We start from the raw sequence: 24,458 nt of genomic DNA, 5'->3' as shown, positions 1-24,458 counted from the left end.
AAGAGATAATTTCTTCCTCTTTCGTTTTTCCCACCTCAACCCCACTTCCTCTACCCAGGGTCAGGGCAGCACCATTTGGGGCAAGAACATCAAAACTGATTGCTTGACTGTTACTCTTGGAGTCTGATGCTGAAGTTCCCTAATTGGTTGATATCCAAATACTGGCTCCTTCTTTCATTGGGTGTTTTCTAGATTCTTCAGAGGTGCCGCCTTGTGTGGAATTTGACTGGTGTTTGTCACAGGTTCCTAGGAGGTAAGCTCTAAACCCCTGGGATCTAAACTCAAGTGATTAGAATGTCTTTGTTATGCATGGTAGGCCTCTGAGAGATTATCATACTAAATGAAGGAAACAAGAAAAAGACAAACATCATATGATAACACATACACGGAACCTAGAAAATGATACAAGTGAACTGATTTATTTTAAAAAAAAATAGACTCACAGACATAGAAAACAAACTTTTGGTTACCAAAAGGAAAAGGAGGGGGGATACACTAGGAGTTAGGGATAACAGATACATATTACTATATATAAAATGATAAATAACAAACACCACCATGTAGCACAGAGAATTATATTCAGTATCTTGTAGTCACCTATAATGGAAAATAATTTGAAAAAAAAAAAAAGCATATAAAAGTCACTTTGTGCTATACCTGAAACTAAGACAATGTTGTAAATCTGCTATACTTCAATTTTTAAAAAGAAGGAGGAGTATAATGGAAGGGTATGGAGTAGCTTTCAGAGTCAATGGAGGTGTTGAAGAAGCAGAGATGGAGAAGTTGAGAACTAGAGCAGGAAACAGGCTAGCTCTTCTCCGAATGCAAATGAATTGTTTCTTCGAGTTTTCAGGTGTAGTCACTCCATAAAGATTCCAGTTTCTGGGAGAAACAGTTTGGTCTAGACCAGGACTCGTTCCCACTTGTGCACCAGTCGTGTCTTGTGCACTTTGACTGATGAAATTTCCTCAAAAAGATCATGGAGCTCTCGGTACAGACTGCTCACTGTCTATTGAACATATTCACTTTCATTCTTCCTCACCGAAACTGTCACTCACTCTTTTAGATGAGTATGGATGGCCATGCAACTCAAAACAAAATCAATGGTTCTTGAGTGAATGAATGAAAAAATATTTTCTTTGGCCTATTTCTTAGCTGAAGTATTTTGAGGGTCTTCACTATTAAAGATATTTGGAAACTCATGGGCTATAGAGTATGGAATTCTCCAGGCCAGAATAATGAAGTGGGTAGCCTTTTCCTTCTCCAGGGGATCTTCCCAACCCAGTGATCAAACCCACGCCTCCTTCATTGCAGGCAGATTCTTTACCAGCTGAGCCACATGGGAAGCCCATTAAAGATTTTATCTTTCCTTAAATGAAATACAGATAGTCATGCCTTGGACAAAATAGGGTAGTGTGATATCATCAAATATTTAATTCTGCATAGTCTATATAGTATTTTTCAGTTCAGTTCAGTTCAGTTCAGTCGCTCAGTCATGTCCGACTCTTTGCGACCCCATGAATCGCACCACGCCAGGCCTCTCTGTCCATCACCAACTCCCAGAGTTCACTCAGACTCACGTCCGTCGAGTCAGTGATGCCATCCAGCCATCTCATCCTCTGTCGTCCCCTTCTTCTCCTGCCCCCAATCCCTCCCAGCATCAGAGTCTTCCAATGAGTCAACTCTTCACATGAGGTGGCCAAAGTATTGGAGTTTCAGCTTTAGCATCAGTCCTTCCAAAGAAATGCCAGGGCTGATCTCCTTCAGAATGGACTGGTTGGATATCCTTGTGGTCCAAGGGACTCTCAAGAGTCTTCTCCAACACCACAGTTCAAAAGCATCAATTCTCTGGCACTCAGCCTTCTTCACAGTCCAACTCTCACATCCATACATGACCACAGGAAAAACCATAGCCTTGACTAGATGGACCTTAGTCGGCAAAGTAATGTCTCTGCTTTTCAATATGCTATGTAGGTTGGACATAACTTTTTTTCCAAAGAGTAAGTGTCTTTTAATTTCATGGCTGCAGTCACCATCTGCAGTGATTTTGGAGCCCAAGAAAATAAAGTCTGACACTGTTTCCACTATTTCCCCATCTATTTCCCATGAAGTGATGGGACCGGATGCCATGATCTTCGTTTTCTGAATGTTGAGCTTTAAGCCAACTTTTTCACTCTCCACTGTCACTTTCATCAAGAGGCTTTTTACTTCCTCTTCACTTTCTACCTTAAGGGTGGTGTCATCTGCATTTAGGGTGGGACAATTCCTCTATCTAGTTGGCTACTAATAATTTCTGCTGCTGCTGCTAAGTCGCTTCAGTCGTGTCAGAGTCTGTGTGACCCCATACATGGCAGCTAACCAGGCTCCCCCGTCCCTGGGAGTCTCCAGGCAAGAACACTGGAGTGGGTTGCCATTTCCTTCTCCAATGCATGAAAGTGAAAAGTAAAAGTGAAAGTGAAGTCGTGTCCAACTCTTAGTGACCCCATGGACTGCAGCCTACCAGGTTCCTCCTACTAATAATTTCTTTAAAAGAACTAAAGAGCCTCTTGATGAAAGTGAAAGAAAAGAGTGAAAAAGTTGGCTCAAAGCTCAACATTCAGAAAACTAAGATCATGGCATCTGGTCCCATTACCTCATGGCAAACAGATGGGGGAAAAAAATGGAAACAATGAGATACTTTATTTTTTGGGGCTCCAAAATCACTGCAGATGTTGACTGCAGCCATGATATTAAAAGACACTTGCTCCTTGGAAGAAAAGCTATGACCAACCTAGACAGCATATTAAAAAGCAGAGACATTACTTTGCCAACAAAGGTCCATCTAGTCAAAGTCATAGTTTTTCCAGCAGTCATGTATGGATGTGAGAGTTGGACTATAAAGAAAGCTGAGTGCCAAAGGATTGGTGCTTTTGAACCGTGGTGTTGGAGAAGACTCTTGAGAGTCCCTTGGACTGCAAGGAGATCCAGCCAGTTCATCCTAAAGGAAATCAGTCCTGAATACTCATTGGAAGGACTGATGCTGAAGCTGAAACTCCAATACTTTGGCCACCTGTTGTGAAGAACTGACTCAGTGGAAAAGACCCTGATTCTGGGAAAAATTGTAGGCAGGAGTAGTGGATGACAAAGGTTGAGGTGTTTGGATGGCATTACCAACTCTACGGATATGAGTTTGTGTAAACTTGGGGAACTGGTGAAAAACTAGAAAGCCTGGCATGCTGCAGTCCATGGGGTCACAAAGAATTCTACCCAACTATGCAATTAAACTGAACTGATCTCAACTTCTAGTTAATAAAAAAACACAGTAAGTAGAAAACTCTAATCTTTTTATAGACATGGAGCTCTCATTTCTCTTTCATCTTTTCTTGATTCACAGTACTTAGGTCAAGAGCACTAATTCAGCAACTGCTTTTGTAGCTTGAAAAATACAGAGTCAAATTTATTTCATAGATGAGAAAAAAAATAAGTGCCAAAATATTAGTTGTCCAAGGCTGTTTAACACATCCTGCCTGGTTCAGTGATGTGATATCTCAATAATGTGTGACTTTTAATTACATTTTATATCTCTTGAGGTCAAGGAGCTATATTTTTTCACTTCACAATTTTAAATCTCATAATAATTGTCAAATTCACGTTTTTTTGTATAAATGAACACATGATAAACATTTTACTCCAATAAAATTAGCGTGTGTGCATACTCAGTCATATGTAACTCTTTGTGACTCCATGGACTGTATCCCACCAGTCTCCTCTGTCCATGGGATTTCCAGGCAAGAATATTAGAGTGGGTTGCCATTTCCTTCTCCAGAGGATCTTCCCAATCCAGTGATCCAAGCTGCATCGACGACACTGCAGATGGATTCTTTACCACTGAGCCACAAAGGGAGCAATAAAATTTGACCAATTACTAAACACAAATGGTGAATGCTGCTTTTAAAAACATAATCATAAATTGAATTATAGATGTGGACAACTGCTAAGCTTATGTTCTCAATAGCTAAATATAGAGAGAATAGAAAGTCAAGGCTTCAAAGGTGTTTAACATATTATTTTCATGTATAAATATACAAGTAGATTAATAGTACTGCTTTTAGACCTTGGAGCCTTAAACCATCAACTACATCAATCAACAGAGTGTGTCTAATTCTCAGTATATGCACATACAGTAGTTATACAAGTTCAATTATTTGTAGCAGGTAAAAAAAAAACGTTTTAATATGCTTGGTAACATCAGTATTAATAATAGATATGTTCTTTTAATCTGCTTCAAGGGTGTGCTCAGTTTTTATAATAAAGCCTTTACTATATTCTGAAGCTATTTCTGTTTGGATTATAAGTAAAGGATGGATGAAAACATATTCATTTTTTATATACATGTGGAATCTAAAGGACAGTGTTAATCCTTTTACGAAAAGGTTCAGAATTGTAATGAGCTATGTGTGCTAGCAAAGGAAAAACTGTAGAAACATATTTATGGTATTTTAAAATAACTTTCAGATACAGAGCTTTATCAATTTTCATCAATATGACTGATTTTTTTCATGATTACTATGATCAAATAGGATAAGATTCATATCTCTAGAATAGCATGTTTGCTTTTTTTTTTTAAATTCTCATGTTAAATGTAATTTTCAGATAATAAAATATTGGTGAATAAAGCAAAACTTTCATTGCAATACACCTAGAAAAGTTTCTGTAATGGAAGCTCTCAACATTTATTTGACATATTTCCTTATTCTTTCAATCATTTTCTATTAAGTATGATTGATTTTATTTCACAAAAATATCTTCCATGAAACAGAAAAAAAAAAAGAAAGAAAGAAAGAAAATCTCTAGAACGATTGCATCAGAATACTAGGAGGGAGAGGGAACAGAGATAGAACCAGAAAAACATTTGACAAAAAAAAATTGGAAAAATGTATAAATTTAGAAATTAAAAAATTTCAAACACCAAACAGGATGAAATTGAAGGAAACCAACAAAGACTCACCATAATCAGACATCTAAAAACCAAAGATAAGAAGAAAAGAACTTGAAGGCAGATAGAAGAAATAATGTTTTATATAAAAAAGGAAAATTATAAATGTTTGATTACAAGTGTCTCACCAGAACCAAGGAGATCAGTTGACAGTGGAAAACACCTTTAAAGTGCTAAAAGAAGAGAATTCTCAGCTTAGGTTTCTATAATCAGCAAAACTGTATTTCAGGAACAAAGGCATTATAAAGCTATTAAAAATTAAAGAAAGCTAGGAAAATTTGTTGTCAGAAGGCCTGCCCTAATAGGATTCTAAAGAATTTAATATCCTTAGGATAAAGGAGTTATTTCTCCACTGATCTCCAGTAGCATATTGGGCACCTATACCTAGTTCTGGATGTGATTGTTGATAGAAGCAAGGTCTGATACTGTAAAGAGCAATATTATATAAGAACCTGGAATGTCAGGTCCATGAATCAAGGCAAACTGGAAGTGGTCAAACAGATGGCAAGAGTGAACGTCGACATTCTAGGAATCAGCGAACTAAAATGGACTGGAATGGGTGAATTTAATTCAGATGACCATTATATCTACTACTGCGGGCAGAAATCCCTTAGAAGAAATGGAGTAGCCATCATGGTCAACAAAAGAGTCCAAAATCCAGTACTTGGATGCAATCTCAAAAATGACAGAATGATCTCTGTTTGTTTCCACGGCAAAATATTCAATATCAGAGTAATCCAAGTCTATGCCCCAAGAGTAATGCTGAAGAAACTGAAGTTGAATGGTTCTGTGAAGACCTACAAGACCTTTTAGAACTAACACACACAAAAAGATGTCCTTTTCATTACAGGGGACTGGAATGCAAAAGTAGGAAGTCAAGAAACACCTGGAGTAATTGCAAATTTGGCCTTGGAGTATGGAATGAAGCAGGGCAAAGGGTAATAGAGTATTACCAAGAGAACACAATAGTCATAGCAAACACCCTCTTCCAACGACACAAGAGAAGACTCTACACATGGGCATCATCAGATGGTCAACACTGAAATCCGATTGATTACATTCTTTGCAGCCAAAGATGGAGAAGCTCTATACAGTCAGCAAAAACAAGACCAGGAGCAGACTGTGGCTCAGATCATGAACCCCTTATTGCCAAATTCAGACTTAAATTGAGCAAAGTAGGGTAAACCACTAGACCATTCAGGTATGACCTAAATCAAATCCCTTATGATTATACAGTGGAAGTGAGAAATAGATTTAAGGGACTAGATCTGATAGAGTGACTGATGAACTATGGACTGAGGTTCTTGACATTGTACAGGAGACAGGGATCAAGACCATCCCCATGGAAAAGAAATGCCAAAAAGCAAAATGGCTGTCTGAGGAGGCCTTACAAATAGCTGTGAAAAGAAGAGAGGCGAAAAGCAAAAGAGAAAAAGAAAGATATAAGCATCTGAATGCAGAGTAACAAAGAATAGCACGGAGGAATAAGAAACCCTTCCTCAGTGACCAATGCAAAGAAATTGAGGAAAAGAACAGAATGGGAAAGACTAGAGATCTCTAAGAAATCTCTAAGAAAATTAGATATATCAAGGGAAGATTTAAGGCAAACATGGGCCCGATAAAGGACAGAAATGGTATGGACCTAACAGAAGCAGAAGATATTAAGAAGAGGTGGCAAGAATACACAGAAGAACTGTATAAAAAAGAGATTCACGACCCAGGTAATCACGATGGTGTGATCACTCACCTAGAGCCAAACATCCTGGACTGTGAGGTCAAGTGGGCCTTAGAAAGCATCACTATGAACAAGGCTAGTGGAGGTGATGGAATTCCAGCTGAGCTATTTCAAATCCTGGAAGATGACGTTGTGTAAGTGTTGCACTCAATATGCCAGCAAATTTGGAAAACTCAGCAGTGGTCACAGGATTGGAAAAGGTCAGTTTTCATTCCAATCCCAAAGAAAGGCAATGCCAAAGAATGCTCAAACTACCACACAATTGCACTCATCTCACACGTTAGTAAGGTAATGCTCAAAATTCTCCAAGCCAGGCTTCAGCAATACATGAACCGTGAACTTACAAATGTTCAAGCTGGTTTTAGAAAAGGCAGAGGAACCAGAGATCAAATTGCCAACATCCGCTGGATCATGGAAAAAGCAAGAGAGTTCCAGGAAAACATCTATTTCTGCTTTATTGACTATGCCAAAGCCTTTGACTGTGTGGACCACAATAAACTGTGGAAAATTCTAAAAAGAGATGGGAATACCAGACCACCTGACCTGCCTCTTGAGAAACCTATATGCAGATCAGGAAGCAACAGTTAGAACTGGACATGGAACAACAGACTGGTTCCAAATAGGAAAAAGAGTACATCAAGGCTGTATATTGTCATCCTGCTTATTTAACTTATATGCAGAGTACATCATGAGAAATGCTGGGCTGGAAGAAGCACAAGCTGGAATCAAGATTACCAGGAGAAATATCAATAACCTCAGATATGCAGATGATACCACCCTTATGGCAGAAAGTGAAGAGAAACTAAAAAGCCTCTTGATGAAAGTGAAAGAGGAGAGTGAAAAAGTTGGCTTCAAGCTCAACATTCAGAAAACGAGGATCATGGCATCTGGTCCTATCACTTCATGGCCGATAGATGGGGAAACAGTGGAAACAGTGTCAGACTTTTTTTGGGCTCCAAAATCACTGCAGATGGTGACTCCAGCCATGAAATTAAAAGATGCTTACTCCTTGGAATAAAAGTTATGTCCATCCTAGACAGCATATTAAGAAGCAGAGACATTCCTTTGCCAACAGACGTCCATCTAGTCAAGGCTATGGTTTTTCCAGTGGTCAGGTATGGATGTGAGAGTTGGACTGTGAAGAAACTGAGTGCTAAAGAATTGATGCTTTTGAACTGTGGTGTTGGAGAAGACTCTTGTGAGTCCCTTGGACTGCAAGGAGATCCAACCAGTCCATCCTAAAGGAGATCCGTCCTGGGTGTTCATTGGAGGGACTGATGCTGAAGCTGAAACTCCAGTACTATGGCCACCTCATGTGAAGAGTTGACTCATTGGAAAAGACCCTGATCCTGTGAGGGACTGAGGGCAGGAGGAGAAGGGGATGACAGAGGATGAAATGGCTGGATGGCATCACTGACTCAATGGACATGAGTTTGAGTGAACTCTGGGAGTTGGTGATGGACAGTGAGGCCTGGTGTGCTGTGATTATTGGGGTCACAAAGAGTCGGACACAACTGAGCCCTGAACTGAACTGAGGATAAAGGAAGATAAAAATTTAAATCTTCAGAAATGAACAAATAGTAATAGAAATGATTAATATCTAAGTAAGTTCTTCAAAGGATAATTTTTGAAAGCAAAACTATACTACGTTCTAACAGTGATGAAAGTGAAAGTCACTAAATTGTGTCCGACTCTTTATAATCCCACGTACTACACAGTCCATGAAATTCTCCAGGCCAGGATTCTAGAGTGGGTAACCTTTCCCTTCTCGAAGGGATCTTCCCAAGCCAGGGATAGAACCCAAGTCTCCCATATTGCAGGTGGATTTTTTACCAGCTGAACCACAATGGATGCAGTGATATATAAACTCATATATTATACATATAATTTACACATATAAAATAATAATGACAAATTTTCATGAGAGGTCAATGACACCCATATTTCTAAATTTTATTAGTAAGGTTTCTAAATTTTATTCAAAGTGGCATAATTCTAAATCTAAATAGGAAGTGAAAGTTTAGGTATGTCTCTTGTAAGATCTAGTGGTGGTTTAGTTGCTAAATCATATCTGATTCTTGCGATCCCATGGATTGTAGCCCCTGCCAGGCTCCTCTGTCCATGGGATTCTCCAGGTAAGAATACTGGAGTGGGTTGCCATTTCCTTTCCCAGGGAATCTTCCTGACATCAAACCCAAGTTTCTTGCATTGCAGGCAGATTCTTTACTGACTGAGATACAAGGGAAGCCTGATAAAATGCAGAGGAACCACAAAAATTAATGGGATGTAACTAAAAAAATTCTACCAATTAAATAGATTACAAAGATCCAAACAATTATTAAGGCAGGAAAAGAAGAGCATAATGAAAGTCAAAAGGATATAGAGAAATATAAAATGACAGAGCTAAATTAAACTATAAGAATATTTACTTCAAATGTCAATGGACAGGTGGCATCTAGTTCCAGGTTTTGGTAAAATAAACATACACCATGCTAGTGTTAGTCACTCAGTCATGTCCAACTCTTTACAACCCTATGGACTGTAGCCTACCAGGCTCCTCTGTCCATTGAATTCTCTAGGCAAGAACACTGGAATGGATAGCCATTTGCCTCTTCAAGGGATCTTCCTGACTCAGAGATCGAACCCCGGTCTGTATTGCAGGCAGATTCTTTGCTGTCTGAAACACCAGGGAAGCATCCATTAATGACACCTAAAATACCTTGATAATAAACAGAAAACAACCATCTTATAAATCTACAGAAAATAATTATAGGCAGAACTTGGAGGGGCAATAACTAAGAGGAGTAACACAGCAGAGTTTTCTGGTTTATTTCCCTTTTCTAAGTCCCACAGCAGCCCAAATATCAGAACTGCTAATGAAAAGGAGCAGAAGAAACTCTTCCCACCACCAACGCCTGTCTCTCTCCTGGGCCTGGGAAGTGTTGGGATGTGTCATATAGGAAGGCACTTGAGAGGATATTGCAAGTTGAATAGTGTCCACCCCAAATTCATGTCCACCCCGCAGTCAGGCTCTACCCTCTCTCTGAGCAGCTTAGTCTATCATATACTTAAAATTATAAGAGAGATGATTTCCCTGTACTTTAATCTCATCTTCACTTTGAAAATGCATAGCAGTTAGAATCAGGAACAATTGCGCACTGATCTTTTATTTCTATGTATCCTGTTGGCACTTAAAATTCCATATTATTTTGAATTATCAATATCTTTATCTCAAATCTACTTTTCTATGAACTAAGTCCTTTCATCTTCATTAATGGTATCTGGTGCATTATTCTATCTTGATCCTGTTACTGAAACAGGTTCTTTTGCTTTACATGAAGCAAAGAGAGGATTTCTTCATAAGGCACCCAAGGGAGGAAAGAGGAGGACACACCTAAACGAAGGCAAGGGGCAGAGGTATTTATAAGATAAGGAAGCCCCGTGGTCTGAGGCATTGTAGGGAGCCTGGGGAGGGTGGGGAAAAGTGATTGGAAAACTCGTACTTCCGTGCACACATATCTAAGCCACATGGCTTCTCCACCGTAAAGATGGTGGCAGCAGCGTGAGCTGAGGGCGGAGTTTTAAGCCCTCTGCGGTCAAAGATCACCCACTTATGCATGTCCAGTTGGAGGGTCGGGGTCCTATCCAGTCAGTCCTAACCAGTGCAGTTCCAGCTACACACAGTTAATTCCAAGTTTCTGGAAAACAACTGAGGCACATTTCTCATCGTTTAGCTTATGTGCTGGAGGACCGGTGAGAGACTTTCCTAACTACAATTACAACCACCTTGGTTCGTGAAGTCAGGTTACAGGTGAAATGGGTTCCACTAATGATTATTTATGGTTTCTCTGTGGAAACTGCAAGATTTTTTCTTGTTGTTTACTTCTCTTTGCATTTCATGTGGGCACTGGGTTCAGAACTGGTTTCCCCAGTCGCTCAGCGATAAAGGATCTACCTGCAATATAGGAGACTCAGGAGACAAGGATTTGATCCCTGGGTGAGGAAGATCCCCTGGTGGATGAAGTGGCCACCCACTCCAGTATTCTTGCCTGGAGAAACCCATGGAAGAGGAGCCTGGCAGACTTCAGTTCATGGGTCACAAAGAGCTGGACATGACAGAGCACGCACGCATGCATCGGGTTCAGAACAGAAGTTAAACCAAATTCCTATGTTTGTTTTCAAAACTAGTTGCCACTTTTTCATCATAGTAAAATGAAAACATCTGTATATGTCCATCTCCTTAACTTTTAATATAAGTCAAAACTGCCTAGGCAGTTTTGAGAGGGGAAAACTGCAGTTAAACTGCAGTCGAACACAAGCTTGCCTTTTCTTCCAGGGGACCTGTATCCTTCTCCCACGCCACATTATAAACCTGGTACAGGGAGAGCTGAGTTACATGTGGGCATAGACTGATGCAGTCAGCGGTTAAGTCTAGAGGCTTCTACAAGCATTAATAAGCACTTCACTGCCCATTCCTGGGGAGCCTTGCTGAAAACCTACTGTTCTATGTTTACACCATCCTTTACATACAAAGTAGGAGCAAATGAATAGTTGCTGCTCCATAAAGCTTAATATCCAAGTGAGGCAATCCCATGACTATTTCAGACTCTACATCCAAGGTGATCTCAGGGAACTTTGGTTGAATAACTATGGCTCCTTGTATATCATTTTTATGAATGAGGGAGAAGTCATCTATGTGGCCTCAGTAGTTTTGTGAGTTGCTTTAAAACAGCATGCTTTAAAATAATCATAAACATTCAGTGAGATACTTATTCAAATTATTTTCTGGAATATGATGTTCCCTCTTCATTATCTACCAACCCTGATATCAAGAATTATGATGTTTCTGCATTATTTTTAAATGGTCAGCTCAAATCTGAGAAAGATGACAATACTTTTTCAATCTGTCATAGCTGTCTTTGGTAATAAGGGGATTTTCTCTTTAGTTTTTGCTTGAGCTAATACTCTTCTATGGAAATGTTTCAAAATAACATAAGACATGGGTTCTTTTCATAAATAATGTAATGCCTTTAATATATAGTTCTTAAATATGCAAATGTATCATATCTTTAAATCCACAGTTTTCTTTGATTTATTTATCAAGGGCATGTGCCAGGCAGTTTTAAGTTCTGACTATAAAAAACCCCTTTACTCAGTGGACGTACATCCTCATATGGAGAAAGCAAAAAATAAACAAGCAATATCAAGAAGGGATAATTCTTACAGAAAAAAATAGCATGGTGAGGGAAAAGGATAATTGTGAAACCCTCTTGGAGGGGATGAAAAGAGGGGAGAAGAAAGTGAGAAAAGTCCATATCCTTGGAAAAGCACCCTGTAAGAGCATTGAAGAAGAAACAACAGGTACAAATGCCAGAGGCAACCTGGAGACCTGACTTAAGAGAGGGCCACTGAGACTGGAGACAAAGGAGAGGTGGCCATTGGTAAGAAATGAGCTTGGAAAGCTACACAGGGGTGTCTGTGAGGCATTGCTGCACAACAAGTCGACTCTAAAATTTTAGTAGTCTACAAACACCGTTATTTCACAGGCATCTATAGACCTAGGTCAGTCAGTCTCTGCTGGGCTTGATTTCTCTTCTGCTGTCACCTGGGGGCTAGTTGGTTCAGGGTGGCCTTCACCAGGATGACTTGTCTCTTATGTGATTTCTCATCTTGCTGTGGGCTTGCTCAGGCTGGTGTCTGTGACAGAGGCAGGGGTCCAGAGAGAGCAAAATTTGCAAGGCCTGTCATGATGTGACACCTTCACACACTCACTCCTGGTGCCTTCTATTTATTGTGTAAATAAGTCATAAGGCCAACTCAGGTTTTTGACGTGAGAAAATAGACTATCCCTTTAAAGGAGAATTTGCAAAATATTTTGCCAAAGAAAATAGTGCACTAAGGATATTCCTGTCATCAGTTGACTACAGCAGGAGCCAATTCATTATGATCTCATAGGTCATGTGATTAAGATTTTTAAATTCTGTATAACATGGGAAATTGTTATGGTTTTGAATAAATAAGGGAATAATTATATTTCTGTTTTACTCATATTACTCTGGTGGATAAATAATTTTATGTGAGGTGGGGGAAATAGATGAGAAACGGGATTTTTGTAGCATTCTATGGGAAAAATAATAGAAGCATAGACTTTGCTGGTAGCAGTGAAGTAGGAGTAAAATTGAAACTGTTTCAGCTTGGGTTGTATATTGATATTATCCCACATGATTCATTGAATAATTGGGAGAGAATTAGGAATCGAATGGTATAGGTTTTGGGATTGAGAATTTTTTTAAGTATTTTTTTTTTCAGTTTCAGTACTTCTATTTCTTAATTGTAACAATTTTGCTGCTCATCCCCCTCTTTGAGCTGATTCTAATTGAGTCATTCACGCTTTGTGAAGGATAAGCACCTCCATTTTTAGAAAACTGCCTTTTATATAATTAGCATTATAATTTGGGGGTAAAAACCAAGTTTAGAGAAATCTACATTTTGAAGATGATATTTAATAGCTTTTACATTGATTTTACAGTGAAGAAATAAAATATATAACACTTGGCTATTAGGGTAGACCCTAAGGAAATCTGACTGGTGTCCTGACTAGAAGAGGAAATTTGGACAGGCAAAGAGATACCGGGATGTGAGCTTTAGAACTGTTCCAGCAGTCAAATTTTAACTTAATTACCTCTTTAAAGCATCTCTCCACACATGCAGCCACTTTGTGAGGCTTTGGAGGTCAAGACTTCAATATACGAACTTGGGGGTGGCACACAGTTCAGCCAGTAGCACCACCTCATCTTCAGTCTCCATGTAGCTGTCACTCATCTGCTCCACTCTTTACATTGTGCTTTGCTGCTGCTGCTGCTGCTGCTGCTGCTGCTGCTGCTGCTAAGTCGCGTCAGTAGTGTCTGACTCTGTGCGACCCCATAGACGGCAGCCCACCAGGCTTCCCCGTCCCTGGGATTCTCCAGGCAAGAATACAGGAGTGGGCTGCCATTTCCTTCTCCAATGCATGAAAGTGAAAAGTGAAAGTGAAGTCGCTCAGTCGTGTCCCACTCTTCCCCGACCCTATGGACTGCAGCCTTCCTGGCTCCTCCGTCCATGGGATTTTCCAGTCAAGAGTACTGGAATGGGGTGCCATTGCCTTCTCCATCAAATGTCTAGTAAAAAACAAATTCTACTTGCATACGTTTAGTACTTGATGATAATACATATATGATGCATACTGAATTCCTAAACAATTAATTCTGTAAAAAATAACTCATTTATTCATAGCAGGTTACCTGAAATTCAGCTGTAAGTCTATCTGAATTTTAAGTGCTGGATATTTGTTCATAAATAAAATTGACAAAGTTCCTATCAATAGCACTAGGGTTTTAATGCAGAATATACTCCATAAAAAATATAAACAAATAAAAATTGTTATATGTGCTATACAGATACTAATGACCTATACCACTAACCATTTTCCTCACAAAATTTCATCTTACAAAAGATCTGATGTATTTATGTTTAATGGATTTTTATATTTTTATACCTGTTCAACAAAACATGACTTTATTCTAAAATAATAAAGTTGTAAGATCTCTCACACTTTTCGGTGAGTATTGAAAGTACCATGAAAAGAACTTTAAGGTGGCAAAAAAAAAAAAAAAGATTGCCAACCAAAAAAAAATATGTGTTTTCAACTTAAACCTCTTCCTTCTTAGGGAATTTTCCATGTTTCTAACGATATTCATATATAGATATAAGAGCAAAATCAAGATGGACCATTAGATTTGTCAACTTAAATATATATCATGCTACAGTGTAATTATAAATAATATACTCCTTGAATAAGAAAAATCATGTGTTCATTTAAATGTAACATGAATGTATGATATTATATATTGCTTTAGTCTTTTATTATGATAGACAACCATACTTAATTTTTCATTAGCATAAAAAAAACAAATACTGAAAGAACACGTAGAGAATACTAAGAAATTTATTCAGCACAGATTAATTAGAAACACACATCTCTGTATGCATTTTATTGACTCTAAAAATGTAATTTTCATAATATTGCTCAATTTCAAATTCATATATTTAAAAATTAATATCCATCATATATTTGCATATGTAAATACTGCAGATTTCTGCTGAAGTATTTTTTGTTTCCATGAAAATGACACTGACTGGAGAAATAGGAGCAGAAATAAATGCTAAGCTATATTGCAACTTTTCTATGTCATAATGTTTGAAGACAGACAAAATAAGATTATAAATCACTTTTAATTTTGGATCAATAAATATGCTCAGTGAGAAAACTTGAGCAAAATTGGTTGTAGGCCAAATTAACCTGAAAGGAAGTAATTTAGTTTGCCTTTCTCTAGCCCCCTGGTTAAAAAAAAACACAAGTAAGATTAAAAAAAAAATACTCAGAAATATTTAAATGCAAATCTAAAAATCAAGATAAACACAGTGTCATCTTATAAAAATTGCTTTGTTGGTTTTTATGACAGTAATATACTTCTAATGAATCAGTATCAGTTCTATTGAGAGATATTAAGATTATAATAATAGTGAATAAATGCTTAATTTTAAAATGCTCATTATTGTATAAGACAATATTTCATTCTCATCTCTACTACTTATTAGCTAGAGTGTTTTTGACCACTTTGACTATTTAACTGCTTTGAATTCAGGTTTTGTTTTCTTTTTTTATCTGGAAAATTGAGGTTAATCTTTCTTCTTAAGAATTGTTTTACAGATTATCTTAAGTTTGTGAAATAAAAAGTCCATCACTGGACTTTTATTAAATTCTGTCTCTAAATGTACAAGTATATTGTGCATTTTATGTACTTAATATCACCTAGGTGATGTAATGATTAATTTTACTTTAACACGTGTCAGTAAAGGTATCAGTATATATGATGAGTGTGTGTGTGTCTGTGTGTGTGTTGAGGGGGTTGGCTGTTTGTCGTAAAAGTAAATTGGCCATCTTTTCACAGCATTATTCCATAGTAAACATAAAAACAGTTTTGCATCGAAGCATGCTGTGATTTCATTTCAAAGGCTGACCTGAAATCACACAGTTTCTTTTGATTAGAGAGCCGGAGACACTCAGGCACGGAGAGGTACATCCAGAGGGAGACGCAGTGGAAAGGTGAATGTAAATCATGGTGACACTTTCTCTTTTTTTGTGGGGGTTTCATGATCTAAAAAATCTATCAGATTGAGTTTGAAATTTGCAGATGAATTCATCTATGAGAGGCTTTTCTCTAAGACCAGAGACTGAAAATATCCTGTATTTCATTATTATGAGAGTTTTGGGGAAGGAAGTGGCCACTCAGCCCAGCTCTGGATCATTGTGGACTCAAGTGATATGGCCTGGAATTTCCATGAGCTCATCTCTACTCGTAACACCTTCCCCAGCAGCTCTTCTCAGGCAAACCTTGGGACAGTAATGATGCAGTCATTACTGCACTGGATGGGGCAGAAGAGAAAATGAACCAAATAACCTAGTTTTTTAAGAAATATAATTAATTATAATTACTAGGTCATATCCTACCATTTGCCTTTTCATACTGTTCATGAGGTTCTCAGGGCAAGAATAGTGAAGTGGTATGCCTTCCCTTCTCTAGAGGGCCATGTTTAGTCAGAACTCTCCATCATATCCCATCCATCTTGGGCGGCCTTACATGCTGCTAAGTCACTTCAGTCGTGTCCGACTCAGTGCGACCCCATAGATGGCAGCACACCAGGCTCTGCCGTCCCTGGGATTCTCCAAGCAAGAACACTGGAGTGGGCTGCCATTTCCTTCTCCAATGTATGAAAGTGAAAAGTGAAAGTGAAGTCGCTCAGTCGTGTCCAACTCTTGGCGACCCCATGGACTGTAGCCTACCAGGCTCCTCCGTCCATGGGATTTTCCAGGCAAGAGTACTGGAGTGGGGTGCCATTGCCTTCTCCTTACATGACATGGCTCATATTTTCATTGTGTCAGACAAGGCTGTGATCCATGTGATCAGTTTGGTTAGCTTTCTGTGTTTGTGGTTTTCATTCTGTCGCCTTTGATGCATGTGGGTAAGAGGCTTGTGGTAGTTTTCTGGTGGGAAGGACTGGCTGTGGGTCAAACTGGGTCTTGCTCTGCTGAGCAGGGCAATGCTCAGTAAATCTTTAATACAATTTTCTGCTGACAGGTGGGGCTGTTTCCTCCCTGTACCTCCCTGTTTGGCCTCAGGCCAAACTATGGTAGGGGTAATGATGGTAATGGTGACCTTCTTCAAAAGGACTTATGCCAGCATGCTGTGGCTCCCAGGACTGTTGTCTTTAGCGCCCCTGACCCCCCAGCAGGCCACTGTTGACCCACACCTCCACCAGAGACTCACAGGCAAGTCTGGCTCAGTCTCTTCTGGAGTGACTGCTCCTTTCTCGTGGGTCCTGGTGCACACAAGGTTTTGTTGTGACCTGAAAGAGTCTGTTTCCCTGGGGGTTCTTAGTCCTCTTGCCGGACTCCAGGGTGGGAAATCTGTTGTGGGGTCCTAGAACTTCTGCAACAGTGCAAGAACTTTGGTAAAATGGTTCTCCAGTTTATGGGTCATCTGCTTGGAGGCTCTATAGTGGGGCTAATGGCAACTTCTTCAAAGAGAATGAATGCCACACACCACGCCCAGGTCTGCTGCAGCCAGAACACCTGTCCCCCTGGCAGGTCACAGCTGACCCGTGCCTCCACAGGAGACAATCAAACAGACAAATGCAGGCCTGGCTCAGTCTCTTGTGGGAGTCACTGCTTCTTTCCCTCAGTCCTGGTGCACACAAGATTTTGTTTGTGCCCTTCAAAAGTCTCTGTGGGTCTGTGATTTTATTTTAAATGCAATTGCACCCTGTGTCCTGATTTGTTGAGGCTTCTCTTTTGCCCTTGGATGTAGGGTATCATTTTTTGGTGAGCTGCACCATTCTCCTGGGCTTCCCTGGTGGCACAGATGGTAAAGAATCTGCCTGCAATGCAGATCTGGGTTCTATCCCTGTGTCAGGAAGATCCCCTGGAGGAGGACATGACAGTCCACACCAATATTCTTGCCTGTAGAATCCCATGGACAGAGGAGCCTGGAGGGCTACAGTCCGTGGGGCTGCAAATAGTCGAACACGACTGAATGACTGAACACAATGCGACAACAACATTCTCCTGTTGGTGGTTTCCAGCAGCCAGTGGCCATTTTGATGGACTCACAGGAGAAGATGAGCATACGTCCTTCTACCCAAATAACCACGATGCTGTGACCACTCACCTAGAGCCAGACATCTTGGAGTGAGAAGCCAAGTGGGCCTCAGGAATCATTATTATGAACAAAACTGGTGGAGGTGATGGAATGCCAGCTGAACTATTTCATATCTTAAAAGATGATCCTGTTAAAGTGCTTCACTCAATATGCCAGCAAATAGGGAAAACTCAGCAGTGGCCACAGGACTGGAAAAGGTCAGTTTTCATTCCAACCCCGAAGAAGGGCAATGCCAAAGACTGTTCAGACTACCACCCAATTGCACTCATTTCACATGCTATCAAAGTAATGCTTAAAATTCTCCAAGCCAGGTTTCAACATTATGTGAACTGAGAACTTCCAGATATTTAAGCTGGATTTCAAAAAGGCAGAGGAACCAGAGATCAAACTGCCACCATCTGTTGGACCATAGAAAAAGAGAGTTTGAGAAAAAAAAAATCTACTTTAACTTCATTGACTATGCTTAAACCTTTGACTGTGTGGCTCACAAAAAACTGTGGAAAATTCTTCAAAAGAAGGGAATACCAGAATATATTACCTGCCTCCTGAGAAATCTGTATGCAGTTCAAGAAGCAAGAGTTAGAACCAGACCTGGAAAAACTTCTTGGTTCAAAATTGGGAGAGGAATAGGTTAAGTCTGTTTATTGTCACTCTGCTTATTTAGCATCTATGCAGAGTACATCATGAGAAATGCTGGGCTGGATGAAGCACAAGCTGCAATCAAAATTGCCCAGAGAAATATCAATAACCTCAGATATGCAACTGATACCATCCTTATTGCAGCAAGAGAAGAGGAACTAAAGAGCCTCTTGATGAAAGTGAAGAGGAGAGTGAAAAGGAAGGCTTAAACCAGGACATGGAAACAACCTAGATGTCCATCAGCAGATGAATGGATAAGAAAGCTGTGGTACATATACACAATGGAGTATTACTCAGCTGTTAAAAAGAATTCATTTGCATCAGTTCTGATGAGATGGATGAAACTGGAGCCGATTATACAGAGTGAAGTAAACCAGAAAGAAAAACACCAATACAGTATACTAACACATATATATGGAATTTAGAAAGATGGCAATGACGACCCTGTATGCAAGACAGCAAAAAAGACACAGATGTGTATAACGGACTTTTGGACTCAGAGGGAGAGGGAGAGGGTGGGATGATTTGGGAGAATGGCATTCTAACATGTATACTATCATGTAAGAATCGAATTGCCAGTCTATGTCTGATGCAGGATACAGCATGCTTGGGGCTGGTGCATGGGGATGACCCAGAGAGATGTTATGGGGAGGGAGGTGGGAGGTGGGCTCATGTTTGGGAACGCATGTAAGAATTAAAGATTTTAAAATTAAAAAAAAAAAAACTCTAATAAAAAATAAAATATATGTGAAAAAAAAAAAACAAAAAAACTAAGATCATGGTATCCTATCCCATGACTTCATGGCAAATAGATGGGTAAACAATGGAAATAGTGACAGACTTTATTTTCTTGGGCTCCAAAATCACTGCAGATGGTGTCAGCCACTAAATTAAAAGATTCTTGCTCATTGGAATAAAAGCTATGACAAACCTAAACAGCATATTAAAAACCAGAGACATTACTTTGCTGACAAAGATCCATATAGTCAAAGCTATGATTTTCCTGTAGTCATGTATGGATGTGAGAGTTGGACCATAAATAAGCCTGAGCACTGAAGAATTGATACTTTTGAACTTTGGTATTGGAGAAGACTCCTCAGAGTCCCATGGGCTGCAAGACGATCAAACCAGTCAATCCTAAAGGAAATCAATTCTGAATATTCATTGGAAGGATTGATGCAGAAGCTGAAGCTCCAATAATTTGGCCACCTGATGTGAAGAGCTGACTCAATAGAAAATACCCTGATGCTGGGAAAGATTGAAGCTGGAGGAGGAAATGACAGAGGACAAGATATTTGGGTGGCATCACTGACTCAATTGACATGAGTTTGAGCAAGCTCCAGGAGATGGCAAAGGACAGGGAAGCCTAGCATGCTTGCAAAGAGTTGGACATGACTGAGTGACTGAACAACAACAAATTCACCTTTCGTTTAAACCAAGTTCATATTCATGTAGGTTCTTCTCTTGGAAGTATAAAGAGTACCAGAATAGGTACCTCAACCTTCTAGAAGGAATAATATGAGAAAGAAAATGTTCCATTAAATTGCAGGGTAAAGATCTTTGCTGTTATTATTAATATTAGCATCACCTGAACTTCTCCATATTATTAACCTGTCAGCAATTTTTCTTTGATATCATTTTTCTTGGACACAGTCATTAAGTAATCATGTCATAGGCAGAAATAATCATGGATCTCAAAGAAATAGGTTTTAGATAAAAGTGTCCAAAGCATTTGAGGGCAACTTAAGGTCCCTGATGTCATTATGTACTTTCTAGAATTGAAATCGCCATTTTCTCCTTCCTTAAAACTAGATATGTGAGAACTGTGATAACATTTTCCAAAAGTTCAGTTCCTGGGATGGTAAGAATCTCTAATACAAGCAAGTATGGAACACATGCTTATGATTGTAAATCCATTCTGAGTTGAGGCTAATACTGAAGGGAAAACAAAACTCATATAAAGTAGGTTAAACATTATTTATAGTTATAGAATTTAAATGCAAGTTGAAACATTATTACTATTAAAGCAAATACAACATGCAAACCAGTAGTTTTGAAAAAAAAATCACAGATCATTTTGCCCACAGAAACAAGAATATGTATTGAGGATAGTTTCTTATACGATCCTTCATATGCTTGTTTCATTTTCAGTGTATTTGGATTATAGTATTTTAAGAATGTTCATAAATGATTCTACTAGGAGGTACGCTTCCATTATGCGTAATAAAAACAGATTGAAATTTGAAACCCTAGTCTAACATTACAGCTTGAAAGTGTGCTATTTCTTCATTTGTTTCTTCTCTTGGAATTCTTCTAATAAATGAAAGTTCTGGCTCAGTTCAGACAATTACAAAAATATCTGCATGAGATCTTTTACAGCAGTTTCAGGAAGACAGCAAAAGTAATTTTTATAGTTATTTTGAATACTGTCTCTGAAATGAAAACTGCAATTATTTACCGCTTAGTCAACTTGGGGGAGAAGGCAATGGCACCCCACTCTAGTACTCTTGCCTGGAAAATCCCATGGATGGAGGAGCCTGGTAGGCTGTGGTCCATGGGGTCGCTAGGAGTCGGACATGACTAAGCGACTTCACTTTCACTTTTCACTCTCATGCATAGGAGGAGGAAATGGCAACCCACTCCAGTGTTCTTGCCTGGAAAATCCCAGGGACAGCAGAGCCTGGTGGGCTGCCGTCTATGGGATCGCACAGAGTCGGATACGACTGAAGCGACTTAGCAGCAGCAGCAGCAGCAGCAGCAGTCAACTTGGAGATTATATACATATATTTATATATATTGGTGATATTTATATATGTAAGTGAGTAGATACTTATATATTATGTATACAGACAAATACATATATATGTATAATCAAATTCTCTTGTTTGTTAATATGGTAAGTTTTATGTAAATATGAAAATACTTCTATAAATACATATACAATGTTTCTGTAAACATAAGCCTCCATTTATCTAGGGTAAATACCCAGGAGTGAGATTTCTGGGTCAAAATTTAGAAAGAGTCTAAACTAGAAAGAGTCTAAATAAGAGTCTTTCATCAGGGGAATGAGCAAACTTTGGCAGTCTGCTCAAAATGCTACTACTTCTCAATTGAAAGGAAAGAACTATGGACACAAGCTTCTTGCGTCACTGCACTCTCCTGGATTTTCTGTATTAAGAGAACTCATATTCAGGTTTTAAGAGAAGTGAAAGCACTTTAGTCTTGTCATTACAAAGCCACATACTTGTAGGGATCAGTTTGAGCAATACACACCTTGATCTTATCTAAGAACAGAGAAGCTAATGTATTGTCTGTGTCAGTCATGGAAGAGAGTGGCACAAATCACCATTACCCCTTATCTTCCAGCCTTAGTTTCAAAAATGGGAAACTCATTCTAGTCATTCTCCATGGACACTGATGTGCTAAAGATGAATACACTGTCAGTAATGTCTCTTGGACTGTGTTTGACTTTACTGGTTCCTTATCAAAGATGCATTTGCCAAATACATTCTCTAAACAACCAGAACGTTTGCTGAAATAGTTCAAAACTGTGGCCTAGCTTCATCATAAAGTTTCCGTCTCTGCTAAAAGTACTTATTACACTGTTTTCAATTCATAAATAATATTGACATTTATTCTATTTATTTTATTTTCTTCCCTATATAATGAGAAGTGAGAGATGGTAGATACCTCTGGATAATTTAAATATCTGAAGATCATCACTGTGTCCCAATAAGTATAACTGCCAGGGTTTTCACTGCGTCAGGACCTGCCATAACCAAGGGTTGTATTCTTCAGTTTCTATTCTATTCCCAGGCTCACAGTTATTTTAGGCTTTGTCATATTCCTTGGCTTCCCATATTCTAGTTCACTCTGCAGAAAGGGAAATGGGCTAAAGCTCACAGGTGTAAGCTGCAACCCTGGCTTGCTGGAATGGGTTCTGGAATGAACCTTTAGGGGGATGGCAGAAAAGAGTCAAGGTCCGAAGCCTGGGCATAGTTCATTCCAAGTCTGTTTTCTGCTCTGCCACTCCAATGGCCTTGGTCTAAAGAAAGTTGATTAGAAAAGTGAAACTCAAACCAGGGCTTGATGTTAATGGAGTCTGTTCCCAGAGAAGATGGGAATGATGTCAAGGAGAACTTATTCTTATTTCTCAATGAAAGTAAAGTGGCTAAACCCATAATAAGAGGAAGAAAGAAGGAGGCAAAGTGTACAGAATGTGCAAAATGCAGCTGAGAAATCTAATCAGGAAGAGAAAGTGTAATTCAAGGAACAGCAGCAGATTTCCCAGTTGCGATTTATTTCATAGACAAATTGAATTTAGTAAGTATTCAGTAAATCATTTTGTTCAAATACAAACTGATAAAACAAAAGAATGTGTTGAAATAAGATTGCAGAACTATGAAAGCAAAATGAGAACCAACCTAATACCATTATTGTACTAATGGACAGTTTAGAAATGGAGGACAATATATAATGTGTTTAAAATAAAACTAATGGGATGGAAAAAATGACTGATATGATATGATCATATTAAAATCTAGGAATGAAAGACAATTTGATTATAGCCATTAGAGGTAACATTGTATGTATGGAGGACAGAAAAGACATTCCAACTTTTCCTGTAGGGAAGAATCAAAAAAAAAAAAAAAAAACAGGCCTCACAAATCTATTTAGAGCAAATAAGTCTATCCATGAGATAAATGGCAACTGGGAATAATTGCTACAAACCATTGACCTTGAGGCTTATTGTTTGTAAGATACTGACACACAGTGAAAAAGACAAATGAATTTAAATATCTCATATAAAATGCTGCTCATTACAATTGGTATATAACATATGTTATATATATGCATATATACATTATTTATATATATTATTTATGGAGAAGGAAATGGCAACCCACTCCAGTATTCTCGCCTGGAGAATCCCCACGGACAGAGGAGCATGTTGGGCTACAGTCCATGGGTCACAAGAATCAGACACTACTTAGCAACTAAACCACCACCACCACCACCACCATCATAGATTATTTAGGAATACAAATAGACATAATGAAACTAAATAACACAAAGGAAAAATGATAAGGAACATGGAATTCAGGCAGCAGTAGGTAAGGCATGGGGCTGGAATGATGGAGTGGGTGATTAGATATATGTTATTTTCAAGAAACTAGCTTTCTTTTGGATGATACAATTGTGGGTATTTAATATAAAATTACAGCTATTGCTCCTATGATGCTTTTTAATGGAGGTATAATATAATGTGGGAAAGTAAACTAAAATCTTAAACCTAAATATTTCATATATTTATGCATGTATGTATATATTTCATATACATATATATACTTACATACATACATATATATACTTGAGCCTACATGTAACCACCCTCAGATCAAGATAAAGAACATTTCTGGCATCAGAAGTTTGTGTGTCTGTGTGTGTGCATGCCTGAAAATGTTAGTTTCCTCTGCTGTGTTAGGCAGAAAGAATGACTAGAGCTAAATCCAGTTCAGCATTGAACCAAGTCAAGCAGCTGTAGTTACAGTTTAGATTGATTAATACTCAGCTTATTCCTATTTCTTGGGTGTAGCCTCTTGAAATTTTGATTGGCATGTCTCTGGCCCCTGGGTGAGATTCCCTTGGGTCCTTTGGAGTTTAGAGTCTAGTGTTTTAGCCTCCCACCTCATGAAAGTCCAAAATCTGGCAAGTGTCTTAAGTGGGAGATGTGGTGCTTTTAATGCTGGCCTCTCATCCAGAGGGACTTTTCTCCTAAATATCATAAGACTGAGCAGTTTCATCTACCTTTCTGGCCTAGAAGAGACTTTTTTCCTGACAGGTCTCTATG

This window comes from Ovis canadensis, chromosome 26 (genome assembly GCF_042477335.2).
Source record: "Ovis canadensis isolate MfBH-ARS-UI-01 breed Bighorn chromosome 26, ARS-UI_OviCan_v2, whole genome shotgun sequence".
Lineage (NCBI taxonomy): Eukaryota > Metazoa > Chordata > Mammalia > Artiodactyla > Bovidae > Ovis > Ovis canadensis.
Note: the sequence above shows the minus strand (reverse complement) of the source record.